The sequence below is a fragment of the Cryptomeria japonica genome, chromosome 8 (assembly GCF_030272615.1).
Source record: "Cryptomeria japonica chromosome 8, Sugi_1.0, whole genome shotgun sequence".
Lineage (NCBI taxonomy): Eukaryota > Viridiplantae > Streptophyta > Pinopsida > Cupressales > Cupressaceae > Cryptomeria > Cryptomeria japonica.
The window spans coordinates 598,565,433-598,581,109 of NC_081412.1; the positions used below are offsets into that span (position 1 = coordinate 598,565,433).

Here is a 15,677-nt window from a genome sequence, read left to right on the forward strand (position 1 = left end):
ATTTCCTTGAAATATTGCTCAATGTTTTAAGAGTGGCTTCCCTTGTAAAGTGGAGATTGAAAAGTGGGTTGAAAGGAGAGAGGCCTTGCAAACTAAACTCTAGATAACTATAATTAGTGGATATCTCCACAAGGCCCCTTTTTAAAAGAAATGAAACTTGGAAAGAGCATCCTTGGCTATGTTGAAGACCATGCCCTTAGAAAGTGAATCAAGTTGTCTCTACGAGTTGTTACAAGAATGAGAGAGGAAGATAACAACATTAACAAGAGTAAAATAACAATCACAACATGGGGAAGTAGGCAACCATCTTTTGTGTAATAATCAAGCTCATCAATATAGATACCAAAGGGAACTATTGAGAGAGGACAACCTTACTTAACTTCAATAGTACTTTTTCTAGAGTCAAAGAGGCCGTAGGGAGTTCACAAATGCCTAGTGACTATGTTGTAGAGCTCTATGATGACAATAACAAGAGTATTCAAAATACCAAAGTCCCACAATGCTTGGATTAGCAAATGGTATAGGATATGGCGGAAGGCCTTTTTAAAGTCTACAAAACAAAAAGACTTTAGAACATTGATGACAAGCCTCCTTAATGATATCACAATGTGAAAATGTGGTCAATGGTTTGGAGGTCCTTCTTGAAGCTAGCTTAACCATTGGCCCTCAAATTCGTATCCTTAAGTACCTCACAAAACTAGATGTCTAGTACTATGGGATAATTTTTCACAAAATATGCAAAATACAATCATCTTATAATTATTTGAATTTGTGCAATTCTTAGATTTATGAATGGGATAGCTAATATGTGATTCACCAAGTACAAGTGAATTCACTACACAACCTCATTGAATAGTTGTAAAATGAGTTAAACAACTAAATTCACACCATATTTTGGAAACTTAGCCAAGAGACCCTCATATTCAACTACTTTGTTAAAGCAAAACTTCAAAATAGCTTTTAAAAAATGACTTGAAGAAAAAAATTGACGAGTGGAGAGAGATGCATCTCTAGTGTCAAGTTGACCGAGGATATCATAAAGATAATTAGCATAGGAAATTTAAGTAATCAAGGTGATATCAATAATACAGTTCCTTGGAAGTTACACCATAAGATCTTAGAGTCGTGATGGAGGGCAATAACAATCTCATTACAAATCAATGCAAGAAACTTGTGTTTCTTATGCTAAATGAGATAATGATAGTCTTTATAGGTAGAGAAATGGAGGGTGATGGACAAGGTAGAGGAAACTTTTGAATACATAGATTTATGATCACCATCAAACCAACAACTCATAGGGCAAAAATCATGAAGATAACATAGAGTAGAATGATAAATTGTGCGGGGAAAAGAGTTAAGGCTACCTTCTCAAAGAGCATTAACAAGCAAACCATACAAGGTAGCAGTAGTAAAGTGGCCAAGGTACTAGAAGGTGAACACAAGCTATGAAAGCCGATAGGCATAGTTAAGGGACTAAGTGTCATCAAAATGTTCCAAGCATGACAAGCAGTGCTTTCTACTATAAAGGCAACAAAACAAGAGTGTTGACCCTATAGAAACTTAGGTCCAACAAACCACTTATAGTAGGTCACAAACAAACCATTGTCAATGAAACAAAGGCCATAACAAACCATTTACAACACACTAGTAGTACAACTAGGAACCCACCACAAGAGTGTGTAGAAATTTCACCTACAACTCACAAAAGAGTTTGGGAGGACGAAGAAATACCTTTTCGCTTATGACTAACAATAGTCTAGGCAATACAAATTTTTAGAACATTATTACAAGTGGGATCATAGGGGGAAATCCCCTTAGAGGGTCTGTTGGCAATTGGAGCTGATTGCCAACCATCAACCACCGAACGCTGGAGTAGAACTCTAATGTCCCTACTTTGAAATATAATTTAACAACAACAACAACAACAACAACAACAACAACAAAATTAAAATACAAAACAACAACAACAACAACAACGACAACGACGTTAAAATACAAGTGGGATCATAGGGGGAAATCCCCTTAAAGGGTCTGTTGGCAATTGGAGCAGACAACAACAACAACAACAACAACAACAACAACATTAAAATACAAGTGGGATCATAGGGGGAAATCCCCTTAGAGGGTTTGTTGGCAATTGGAGCAGACTGCCAACCATCAACCACCAAACACTGGAGTAGAACTCTAATGTCCCTACTTTGAAATATAATTTAACAACAACAACAAAAAACAACAACAACAACAACAACAACAACAACAACAACAACAACAACAAAATACAAAATAATAAATATAAAAATTAAATTAAAATTGGAGCAGATTGCCAACCATCAACCACCAAACGCTAGAGTAGAACTCTAATGTCCCTACTTTGAAATATAATTTAACAACAACAACAACAACAACAACAACAACAACATTAAAATACAAAATAATAAATATAAAAATTAAATTAAAATATAAAAGAATATAATTAAATATAATTAAAATTTGATTAAAGTTAATGAATGGTCAAAAGGCATGGAATGATAAGTTTGGACTCCCTCAAACATGATAAATAAAAGGGAGAAGAGAACCTCATTTGAGGGGGGTAGAATTTGGAAAATGAGATGTAGATCTTATTTAAATAAGAAGAGCAGATCTGATTGTGGAATGTTGTGTCCCTTTCAAAGGGCAGAAAGAATGAAGAGTTGCACTCTTTCAAAGGGTGATAATGGTGAAAGGGCGTGTCTCTTGCAAAAGGACATACACGGTGAAGAGCTGTGACCTCTCCTTCACATTGAGAGATATAAAGGGAAGGAATCAAAAGCATCTAGTAACATCACCATCGATCATATCAAATCTGAACTGTTATTAAGTTACATGCAATACCATCCTTGTTCTTGGTGGTATGCATGAGGATGTGCTTAATATGTATGCTTAATTTATGAAGTTTGATAATGTTCTTATGTAGAATTTAATAGTAATATTAATATAGACTGCAATATGTATGATAGTCACACTTAATTTCGTATATATATTCATAATACATAAGTAGTTAGTATAGTCATAGTCTAAATCATGTTATTATTGTCAGTATTTAAGAAGACGAGAATGAGATGTTCCAAAGAGGGGTAGTCTAAATCCAAGCAATAGGTTAAGTTCCAAGATAGGGTGGGGATCAACGACTCACAAGCCTTGAGGGTATAGACCCAAGAGAGGTAAGAGCTTGGATCTGTAAACTTTGAGGGGACCTATTGTAGTTGGTCTCTAAGTGCTTTAGTAACATGCATATCCTCCTCCTTCCTTAATGCTGAAGTAGTAACAAAGGTTGGTACTTGCATTAAGAGTTATGGAAGACAAACTTAATTATCTAACATGGTTGATGAACAATTCACTTATTAATACTAAATTAATTGAACTATGGATAACACAAATTTGATTCATGTTAAAATAGATTTGTGTCCTAATCAATTTAGTTTAAGTCATACGTATATTGAAATTGATTATTTATGTTAATTAGTTAGGGGACATTACAAGAAAAGGAGCAATGAGAGTAAGTTTCATAGGGCCAACGGATGCTACACTAGTAGCAAGAGGCAAAGTAGGATCCATGGGGCCTGAGGAGGCCACACTAGCAACAAGAAGCTCAACATTATCCTTGGAGGAGTCATCATCAACTTGTGAAGAGTCATTGAAAGAAGAATCAAAAGCCTGGATAGTCAAGTGATCACCGTTAGCATCCTTTCATCAAGTGATGATACATATTGTTGATCTAGAGGAGGATAAGTATATTAAGTGGAAGCGCATGGGGGATGAAGGTCAAATGACATCGTCAACCAAGGGGTAGAGCTGAGACACTAAGGTCTTGAAGATGAGACATGAAATATTTACTAGTGATAATGAAATCAATTATGCTACACTAATGTCATGAGGGAAGTGCACAGATTTAAAACTAGAGAAACATGAGATTCTATTAAGAATATGGAGATTGCGATTCTCTTAGATGGAGAAAGTAACTAGCATACGTAGTGATGGTACTATTGCCATTATCAATCCTTAATAAGCCTAATTCATTTGCATCTAACTTCTAAAGACAATTCATCATTGAAAAAGTCAGGAATGAGTGTTTAGAGGGTTCTAATATGAGCGTTGAATTCATCTAGGTTAATATCACTCAAGGAGTAGTTGATTTTTTGGATAGAGATTAAGGTGATGACCTCCCTCGATAAGAATACCATAGGTAGAAGAGAGGGCAACAAATGCCATTTCATTTAACAATGAAATCATCTTGAAGTGGGGGTGGACCACTTTGAAATTAACACCATATTTATTTGGAATGTAAAATAAAGATACATGAAATCATTGAACATATTTGTCATGAATGAGTCACACCAATCCACTTGAATCATGAACAAATCATGATCTACAAGTTTCATGTCAAAAGGTGGAGGACTAAAAATAAAATATGACTAGATGGAAATATTGCTTGTGCTCTCATGGTTCTTAATAAGAAAGATGATGTCTCAAGATGTAATGCCTTGCCATGGTACCCACCAGACATTAGCTAAGAAACATGGGATAATATTTGTTTAAACAATTTAGCACTAACAACTTACTAGTAACTCTATGCACACACAATTAACTCAAGACATCCTGTTGCAAGACAATGTTGCACAAGCACAAGACTTTTGTTCCACAACAATTACCAATAATGGAGGAATATTTAGATCACTTAGGGATTTCCAACAAAGGGTTTCAACCTTCACAAGACTTCACAAGATGTTCTAAACCATCTCCTTGACCCTAAGTTTGATAATCAACCAACTCTGGGTAAGGGCACACAAATCAGGACAAGATATACCATAAGTTCCTAATCACACCAGTTATAAACAAACTCTAAAATTCTCTAGAATCTTGAGACCATAAAAACAACTTATGTATCATAATTTTTTTAAAAGAATTTATATAAAATTATATTAAGTATAATAATATAATTATATTATAATACTACTCTAATATTAATTACAATATTATAATATAATAATAATTTAATATTAATTATAATATAATAATATTTTGAAGTAAAATATTTCATATCTTTAAACGATTGTACATAAATTTTCCAAAATATAAGTATGTTAATTTATATATATGGATAAATGACCACTTTATAAACAACTTTATTTATTTAGTTTTACAATTACTAAACTATTAATAAGGAATCAAAAATATGTATTTTTTTAAGTTTGTGCTAATCGTTCCCGAGGACTTTAGGGTTTCCAAGGAATTATATGAATGTCATACATGTCGCCTGTTTCACAGCGCTCTCAGACGGCTAGGGCTAGGTTTTAATCCGCAAACTTAAATAGTAGTCGCCATTCTTGCTTCGCATCACGATCTGTTAGCTGAATTTATTTTGTTTTTGCCACAGCTTTGGATAATGGTGAAATTATCGGGTAAACAATACGATCTATGTTTTCTTTTTCCTTATGTATTTCTCTTTTGAGATCGAATATAACATTTTATTTTTAATGGTTTTGTTAATTGTACCAAGTATTGTGTGCTTGATTCAGCAGATGCCGCAAATATTTTTCACAAAGTTCGATGGAAAATTGTTTTTGTGCCTGCCTAGAATGGACGGAATTGGAAAGATGGGTAAGTAGATTTTTAGAAACACAAATGGTCAAAATGTTCATAATATCATAAAATCTTAAAATATTGTAACACCATAGTGAAAATCTGTAATCACAATTTATAAGTCAAAAAGGCTTTATAGACTAGTACAATTTTTTCGAATGTTCGTCAGCTTCGGTCTCTTGATCATTTTGCTTTCTTGTAGATGACATAATGAATGGCCAATCCATTTTAATAATTTACTGGTGTTCTAAAACCTCGTGTAGTTTTTAAATCTCAATTCACAGCATGTGTTGGAGAACTATGGCCAATCCATTTTAATAATTTGTTGGTGTTCTAAAACCTCGTGGAGTTTTTAAATCTCAATTCACAACATGTGTTAATCTGTTCTCCAATATAAAAAATAGATATTTAGATTCACTGAAATCTGTAAATAGTAAAGTGTGAATTTGAATATCTCTTACTATGCTTCAGAAGTCCCCTGCTTTTCTTCATTATATTTTTAAGCGGTTAATTGTGTTTATTGAATTTTCATAAATCTCTGCAATGCCTCCATATTTTGTTTTGCAATCCTGATTCTTTGTGTCAATCTTGAACTTGTGGTAGTTTTAGACATTGTTTTTCAATCCCTTTTAAAAAATCAATATCTTTTAACTTAGACCTCCTATATATGTAGCCATTCAAAGTTGTTTTGTTTACTTTTTTGGTTTTTGTTATCAATCGAAGTTAAATTTTCAATGGAGGTGATGATCTTAAAGTGAAAATGGCAGCAGTCTTATCATGCCGCATATTCTACAATTCTTGATCTCTATGGGATTGTTGTTGCCAAAAAATGTACAGTATGGAATAAATTCGATCCATTCCTTTTTTATTATTGCACTACGTGTGCTAGTTTTTGTTTGCAGTTTTTTTTTCTCGTTTGCCCACAAGAGATTCTTTGCCATAAGGATGTGCCGTATGGTTTTAACTTTATCCCATTCATGTCTTGAACTAAATCAGATTTATATTTTTCCTTATCTTTTTAAAAACCACTGAATTTTACATCATAGATTTTTTAATTTCCTAAAGCAACAAATTATCTAATCTAGCTTGAGTTCTGAACATTTCAAATAGCCCCTCTGCAAGTTCCGAATTAGAACTTTTATTGGGAAATGGACTCCAACATAGAAGGAACACATATGTATAGTCCTCATCAAATTCTAACTGAGAATTTTTTATATACCAAATGGTGTTGTGCTTGGAAGGTTTAACACATATTTAGGGTCTTAGTCTGTACCTTGTTTTCTTTTCAGCCCTTCATATGTATCTTTTCCTTCTACTTCCTTTTTATTTCTATCATCTATCTCTTTTTTGCCGCCTCATATGCTTTTTCGTGGCATGTGTGCCAAAAATTTAGGTCTACTAGTCTCACTATTTCTTTCCACTAATTCTGTAGTAAATATAAGTTGTTCCACAATACCATCACTTATGATTGCAAGGTTGATATTGAATCAATATTTCTAGCCCACTGGTACTGCATTGTTTGCCATTTTTTTTACTATTAAAAGTCATCTGGATATCTATAATGGATTTCTGTTTTTAGAAATCAGCAATGTAAGCCACATTCATTGCACTTGACATTTCATAGATGTTCTCTTTCATTATATGAGTTGTTTGTGAAGCTTGTTTAGATGAAAATTTTATTACTTTTTCATTTTCCCCCAAACCATAGAAGGAATCTGTGTTTGATACAGATGTTTTTTAGGACATGATAATGAGGGGATTTAAAATTTCATTATAGGTTTTCATATTTTGTGTAATTTTCATATTTAGATATCCAGGGTATATTTTTTTCTATTATCTATTCTTTTGACAAAAGAAACAAATAAATAAAAATCGTTTAGTAGTTCACCGTAGAAAAGGATCAATTATTTCCAAAGAAATCAAAACTTTAGTATTCATATATGGGAGTGGAATTTTTATTATGAAATTTGAATGTATTTCTTAAGGGTTTAAGCTGATGTTTAAGATAGGCAACATAATTGCAACCACTTAGTTTCTTTTAACAACTTGATGTTTTGTAAAATCGACTTTAGAAGACCAAGTTATGGCCTTAAATCTGAGGAGCACTATAACTATGTATATCCTTTTTTCTAAATGTATGCATTTTTTTGTTCTATCTTTCTATACAAATTGAATGGTGCTAGTTTTATTCATTACACTACTCATCCATTAAGTAAAAGTGTAGTAAGTAGTGCAAAAGTCATAGAGATGCAAGTTAATATTTTTCTTTTGGGTCCCAGATGCAGTCATTCTTTATTTTTTTTGTTTTCTCCTGTTGCTTCCTTGTTTTCTACTTCACCACCTGAAATTTGTTCTTTATATTTCTGGTCTGGTTTTTTCACCATTGGAGATTTTACATTTGTTCTTTTGCCCGTTGTCTTTGACTTTGGCTTCTTACCAAGTTATGACTTTGACTTCTTATCAAGTTATGTCTATGGCTTGACTTTACTGGTCCCGTTCTTACTAAAATCCTGTGTCTATGTTCCATTTGAATGATCAGGTATGGAAATAATTTGGCCATTAGATATTAGTTCATTGTCAGCATATCTTCTGCTTTGTTTGCAATTACTGCAGTGTCCATCAGTTGTTGAATTAATAATTTAATACCTATAATACTCACTCTTGTTCTTTACAATATACTTGAATAAGCAAATTCATTTTACTAACCAAATTTTGAAAGTAAGCTTTTATAACTCACATTTTCCTCTAAATTGGTGCCCTAGCTCTATTATTACATTTTCCAACCATATTATTTCAAATTGACAAGATATTCTTCATTTTGGAATCTAACTTGTAAGTTTTCCTTTTACTTCAAATTGACAAGATATTCTTCATTGTGGAATCTAAATTGTAAATTTGCCTCTTATTTTGATTTGATTAGTCATTAGTGTTGTCAACATAGTTCTTAGTAGTAGCTTTTCAGTTGCAGCCCCCAAGATTTTTAAAGAAAGGAAGCTTGATTGTTATTTTTCTTAAAGACTCCTGCATGATTTATAAAGTCAACAAGCCATGAATTTTTAATTTGTAATTATAGTTGGTAAGAACTTGTGTTGTTTTCTGATTATGCTCATCAATTTGTTCCTTGCTATATATTATGAATAAACAATTATTTCTGATACAGTGATATTTGTGAAATATAATTAAAAATTTTATGATATCATTGCAACATTATGATATGATTTTTTATTTGTTGACAGTGTTTGCCAAATATTTGGTAGCTGGGGTCGATTTGCTGATAGTTAGAGTTAATGAACAACAAAATGGAGTATTGTAGTTGTTGAAGTGGACAGCAACATTACAAGTTGTGGCTATCTGCAATTTTGGAGGCTTAGGCAAAACCACACTGGCAATTGTTGGTGTGCCCAGAGGTTTTGGCAAAACTACACTTGCAAGTGTTGGTGTACCCAGAGGTTTTGGCAAAACTACACTTGCAAGTGTTTGTGTACCTAGAGGTTTCGGTAAAACTACACTTGCAAGTGTTGGTGTAACCAAAGCCTTTGGCAAAACCACACTAGCTAGTGTTAGTGTACCTAGAGGTTTTGGCAAAACTACACTAGCAAGTGTGGGTGTATCTAGAGCCTTTGGCAAAACCACACTAGCAAGTGTTGGTGTATCTAGAGCCTTTGGCAAAACCACACTAGCAAGTGTTGGTGCGTTTAAAGCTTAAAACCAATAAAAGAAGCACCGGAAAATACAAAAAATCATTTATTTAAAAAAATGGTGCTTTGAGCAAAAGAACCATTGGCCATCGCTCCATCAAACACACAACAGCAGCACAACAATAAATAATCAAAAGCCCTGTGTATTAATCAGTACTTGCTACTTTCAAAAGTGGTTTTTTGAGCAAAAGCAACATTGGCTGCCGCTGAAATGAAAATTTTCAAAGATTACAACTACATAAGTGTTGATACTTCAAGCAAAATTTGAAGGTATGGGCATGACTTGCTTCTTGAAAAAAATAATGAATTATTTGTTTACATTATCTTTTTCCTTTTGCAGTTGAGAAAATATGGCAGTTCCTAGTTTTTATAGGATTTTACTTTAGGTACATTCATTTATGAAACTACAAGAGGTGGAATTATATAATGCATTTTATATCTTTTCCTTATGCATGTAGAATTGATCGATAGGGTGCATGTTAAATATGTTTTAAAGGAAAATAGCGATAATATTTTTGGAAGTTATCTATTTTTCATTATTTGGTTCAGTCATTGTCGAACATTGTACATTAATTTGCAGGGTCAAGATATGAGGATATTAGTCTTGTTGATGATCCAAGTCATTGCTGAGGAGTGAGGACCATACATTTATGTATAGGGCCAAGATACTAGGAAATTAGAACTGAAAGCAAACAAGATTTGGGTGAGAAATTTTAGTAAAAAGATTATTTGAACATTATTTCATCACTTATTGCTCAATGTTTTCCGATATGTTCTTAAATTTTTTGGTTCAATTATGTAAAATTGATGGTCCCTTGTAGTAACGGTTGACCTAGATTATGGAATATTTTAAAGATGATTATTTATTTTTAGAAAGAAGAAAATGTTTGATATGATGATGCGTGTTGTTTCAATCTTTGTCATATAAATTGCAGAAACAGCTAATGTTTTTACCTGTTTGCATTGAATTATCTTTAACTTTTAGATCTGAGACTATCTTTCACTTTGAGAACTCTCTTGATTTCTGTTTTTCTAAAAAGGTTAAAGACATCTGCCCAGCTTTTTGTTTGAAAACCAAAAGCCTGTGATCTTTTTGAAGTGAAAAATATTCTTTAAAGTCTTACGAGTGACACTTTCTACTGAGGACTACAACCAGTCTTTGAAGATCTATTGAATGTAGAATTGTTACATGTAAGCCATGGATACATCAAACACATAAATAATGTAAAATGTAAGAACTTGACATTCCTGTAACATCTTTCGAAGGTTGAGACTAGATGCATGTTGATGTGATTAGAAGTAGTGTTATCCGTTTTAGATGAAGGGGCATGAAAGTGGAGAAAACAGCACCTTACTACACTTAAAGGGGTTCACGATTTTTTTTTTCTTTCTTTGTGCTTAGTTGATTGTTATATATCCTTTCTTGGCGCAAGGACAAGTAAGTGATAGGTAGGGAAGAGTCATAGGCTCCACTGCTTGTTATCTGCTGTTGTGTATAACAGGTAAGCACAAGGTATGTTAGTGGCCTTGAAAAAATAGATTATACTGAAAATGTATTGCTTTTTGATGTCTAGTTTCAAAGACAGGTGGTAGGACCCTTGTGTACATATGGGGAGCTCAGGGTAATGCCTTGAAAAAATAGATTATACTGAAAATGTATTGGTTTTTGATGTCTAGTTTCAAAGACAGGTGGTAGGACCCTCGTGTACATATGGGGAGCTCATGGTAACGTGTCTTTGACCTTGCCATCCAAGTCTCTTGTTTGCAAAAAATTCTTTCCAATTTGGACAGCTAATGACCAGTGTCAGCTTCTGAAAACTAACATTGGGACATGTATTTGCAGCTTAGCATCAACTTGTTTGAATATTCTTTGAAGTCAGTAATGAAAAGATGTGTTGGTAGATCAGTAGATCGGTTTTTCAGCCTGTACACACCTGAAAATGTGTTTTTTTAGACACGAGATTGGGGGCATAGAACGAGATTTGTATAGGAGGCATTGGAATCTTCAAAGAATGTGCAAAATTTGTCATTTGGCTATTTTAGAACAAAAGTTTCAAATTACTTATAAACTTGAATGTATTCCAAAGCATATCTTACACATTATATCTCTGGTTTACTTCTTGTTTTGAAGTACCTGAATGTGAAATGATTTTCTTTACATATCATGATATTTTTAATGAAATATTTTACAACTACAGTATGACAAATGTTGTAGCCTCCCCTCACCACCAAAGAAAAAAGACAAAAAAAAAGCATATGCTGCAGCGTTCTGCTGCTCCTCACCAGTGCATCCCCTCGCTAAAAAGGAGATGTAGCCTGGCGACACATCCCACTCCTCCCCAAAAAAGACAAATTCAAATCACATAATATCTAGCATGGTTGGAAATTAATGTTTTTTGGGCACTAGTGGGTATGGTATTCGACATGTATCCGAGCTGTATTGGATATGTATCTGTTTCGGAAACACGGATACGTGTGTCCAAAGAGGGACAAAGGAGTTTCCGGCTACTTTGCAGCTTATAATGAAATGCGCAAGATATGTTTGTATGCTTTCTTCTTTAAGGCAGATACAGGAGATGCTTCTATAACTTTGTGTGTATCTGCCTTAAAGAAGAAAGCTTACAAACATATCTTGCACATTTAATTATAAGCTGCAAAGTAGCCAGAAACTCCTTTGTCCCTCTTTGGACACACATATCCCCGTTTCCGAAACAGATATGTATCCGATACAGCTCGGATACATGTTGAATACTATACCCATTTGTGCCCAAAAAACATTGATTTCCAACCATGCTGGATGTTATGTGATTTGAATTTTTTAAAATTTGACGTAAATCTTCCTAAATTTAATTTAAAAAATATTTTTTTGATGCATTTTTTTTTTTTTTGGGTATAAACAAAACCTACACCAAATGAGAAAGACAAATTAAATGTTTTCATTGACCCATTTTTTGGGTCATCTTCCAATGCAACAATACTATTTTTTGTATATTGTAAAATGGTAAATCGACTTATCATTATTTATGTAGCAATTATGTGTCTATATTGCTTTTGAAGTAATGAAAATCTTCTCAAATAACTTAAACAATTGTGTTAAATATGTGTGTTTTTTATGAATGATGTATGTAGCTGTATCCATATTGGGGGTTGTATGAAATGGCCGCGTATCCAATACCGTATCCATATTTGTATCCGTATGCGTGTTCATGTAACTTTGATAAGCCGCCATTGTAGAGTAGCCACATACTAGCTAGTTGTAATTTAAATTAATTTAGACTAGAAAACTAATCAGCTAAAAATTGCTTGCAGGTCTTATAAAGACAACATCAACATGCTTGCTGACTGTCACCTAATTTGACAAAGAGCATAAAGGTATGTAGAATAATGTATAATTTTGGTAATTTGTTTAACTATAACAAACTGTTTAAACAAAAACTACAATTTGGTTAGTCCATGGGTATTGTTTGTAGTAACGAAAGATCGATGCTATTTATCAAACTATTACATACACTTAGTTCTAAGTTATTTTTTTCTTAAGATTCTGCTACTTGCATGTACAAAATTCTTTTTTCCACTTATGTTGTCTTGGATCTACAGAACCCACCTTTGGTTACAATAGGCTGGGCAAAGTACATTCCCCAGGAGAGACTACTCAAAGTTCATCATCTTGCATCAATGTTTGCATCTTGTCGAAAATTCTCCTTCCTGGTCATATACTATTCTGAAATCATTTGAGGTGGAATTGTAGGCAGTGCTGGCCAATCTTGAAGGCTTGCTCAAAACTTACATTCAGGTAGATGGATTTCACAATCTCTGGGGAGAGATGCTTTATGATCAATTTTTTGGAGCTGGTGGCACAGAGCTTACTGCCCACTCATTTAACTAATTCAATGACTGTATATTGCTCCCATATCAGGTTACTTATCCATATGCTCTCCTTTGTCTATTTATGTAGACATTGTAGAGTTCAGAGCTTTACATATGGCACCATAGACTATTATGTAATTCGCAGCTTGCTCCTAATGTATCTGAAATGTTTTAGGAGTGTTTTGTACTATGTACAATTTTGTTGTCTTATGTGCTTGCATCTTCCATGGCAACTTATTGAATATTGATAGCCATAGATTGTTGCAGAGATAGCTCAGTACTATGTATATTTTATTCGTGGGTAAATCCTATGATTGCTGAATCTCCATAAATATTCTGATGTCTGGGCGCAATGTGATAAATTTTTTTGACTGAATTTCCATTAATTTTCTGATATCCAGGCTATGAGTCATAGTTTTTAATTTATCCCATGCTATCTCAGTTCAATAGTTTTAAAGATACTAAGCCCCACAAAATTAATTTGAACCTTGTAATTATTGGAAGCCTTTTGACAGTCTTTAATAGGAAAAGTACGATATATCTGTAAATGGATGTTGTATAGATAATTGATAAATTGATTCAATGCAGATTTTGACTTTCATTTGTAACTTAGTTATCTCAATCTCCAATATCATTTATATGTAATAATAAACAATGTCCTGTTCTTTCTGACTACAAACAGTATCCAGCGGCAGTGGCTGCAAATTGGGTCTTGTTTATTCCAGGTTTCTCTTCATTCGAAGGTATCGCTGACCGTAGGTGGAATGATTTTAACCATATATTGTTTTTAGATTAATTTTGGCGTCACATAATAGTTACAATACTCATATTCAGGTATTTGATTTTTTAAAAAAAATTGGTGGCAAGAGGTTTGAGTTGTCTACGATACAACAATATTAGGATTTCACATTATTGATATAATCTTCTTGAACCACATCTTAAAAGCATTGTCCATCTCCTGTTCAATTTAAGTACTATGATATGGGTGAGGTAAGAAGATTAACTTCCCAAATTATTTCAATATTTCATTGGTATTCTTTGATAGCAGAAGATTGTTAATGACATAGTGAGTGCTCTCATGGTTAGGGATCATAATGTCGAATTTTTCAATATCACTATTCAGGCTGTCTATTTTATCCTGCCAGTTCACCACAACACGCAGCAGTGTTCAAAAACATCATGTGGGTTTTAGCTCCTCTTCTATATTTTCCTTGAGCCTTGATGGCACAAGCAATCTCATGCAATATGTTATGAAGGTTGGAGTTGGTTTTTAGTAGGTGCTAAAATGGTGGCTCAAAGGGCTCATGGCCGTAATTGGCATATGGCTGTAATGCTTTGCGAAGCTGCATTGGCGACAATGTTTGGATGTTATATAGGAGGTGGGAGAGGAATAGGAGGGGGAACATATGGACTTTGTACCATTCAAATTGCTCTAGGTCTATCTTGAGGCATTCTTCCACCAACACCTTGGAAAATTCTTATATCAAAATAGTTGACTTTCTTACCTATTGTGACCATTGCACACATTGCCACATTGCAAATGGGGATCCCTACTTTTTTCTGCTTTCTAGGTTAGTTGTAGTGTCTTTTGCTATTAGCCTTTCATTTGGAGGAAATGCAGTATCTTAGGATGTCAAGGGTTAGTCAAGTCAAGTCTCTCTTTGAGTTGGAGTGAGGTCAACTAGCTTTTAGGGCTTAAGAGATGGGCAATTTGGGATGATCATTTCATTTGATCGTCAATGTCATTTACCTCCACTAGTAGAGATAAAATTAAGTCTAAGCATAGAGGATTGTTAAAGGAGTTCAACGATGCTGAGATGCAGATGCTTAAAGCATAGGCAATCAAGATGGGGGTGGGTTGACAAAGGGCCCTAAGGTTGATGAAGTAAGTGTCACTATCAGTGAAATTCTACGAGTGAGGTCACTATCAATGACCTTCTAAATCCTTGACCATTTCTAGTTAGGGACCTCCTAAACTCTCGACCATTTCCAATCAATGACTCCTAACCTCGACTACTTTCAGTCAGTGCTCATCAAATCTCCGATTGACCTCTTCTAGCATTGCCAAATGGTGGTAAGATATCTAATCTACCTTAAGATCATCTCTAGTTGCTTACCTAAAGCCCACTTAGGTTGGGAGACTCATGAATGTACTGAGATCAATGTTCCTTGAGAAGTCAATGTTTGAAATGGAGGAGGTTATATAGTGGTAGGTGGAAGCATGGTGAAATGCTGAGTAAGTAAGCTGTAATCACACTTTGATGCCATTGTCAATGCCCATCCAAAACCCCAACTTGACTGCATCTATTGTTAGTGGGGTCTCAAAAGTCCAACCTATTAGTAGGGTCTCAAAAGTCCGACCTGTCTGAATGCACTTCCAGTTAGGCTTGGGAAGTTTGATCTAGGGTGGAAGAGAGATCAAGTGAATGATCAACCAAGTATGAGGGCATGGATGAAATGGAGATTGGAAGCTTTCACTTCAATCTAAGGGCC

At 34.0% G+C, this 15,677-nt stretch overlaps 1 long non-coding RNA gene across 1 annotated transcript; it reads left to right on the forward strand.

Moving 5' to 3' along the window:
* Positions 1 to 5,211: 5,211 nt before the first annotated feature.
* On the forward strand, positions 5,212 to 13,359 carry LOC131049308 (uncharacterized). Its single transcript, XR_009106708.2, has 6 exons — positions 5,212 to 5,438; positions 5,559 to 5,637; positions 8,856 to 9,587; positions 9,898 to 10,020; positions 12,627 to 12,689; positions 12,915 to 13,359. It is a non-coding gene; the product is annotated as an uncharacterized LOC131049308 (long non-coding RNA).
* Positions 13,360 to 15,677: the final 2,318 nt, after the last annotated feature.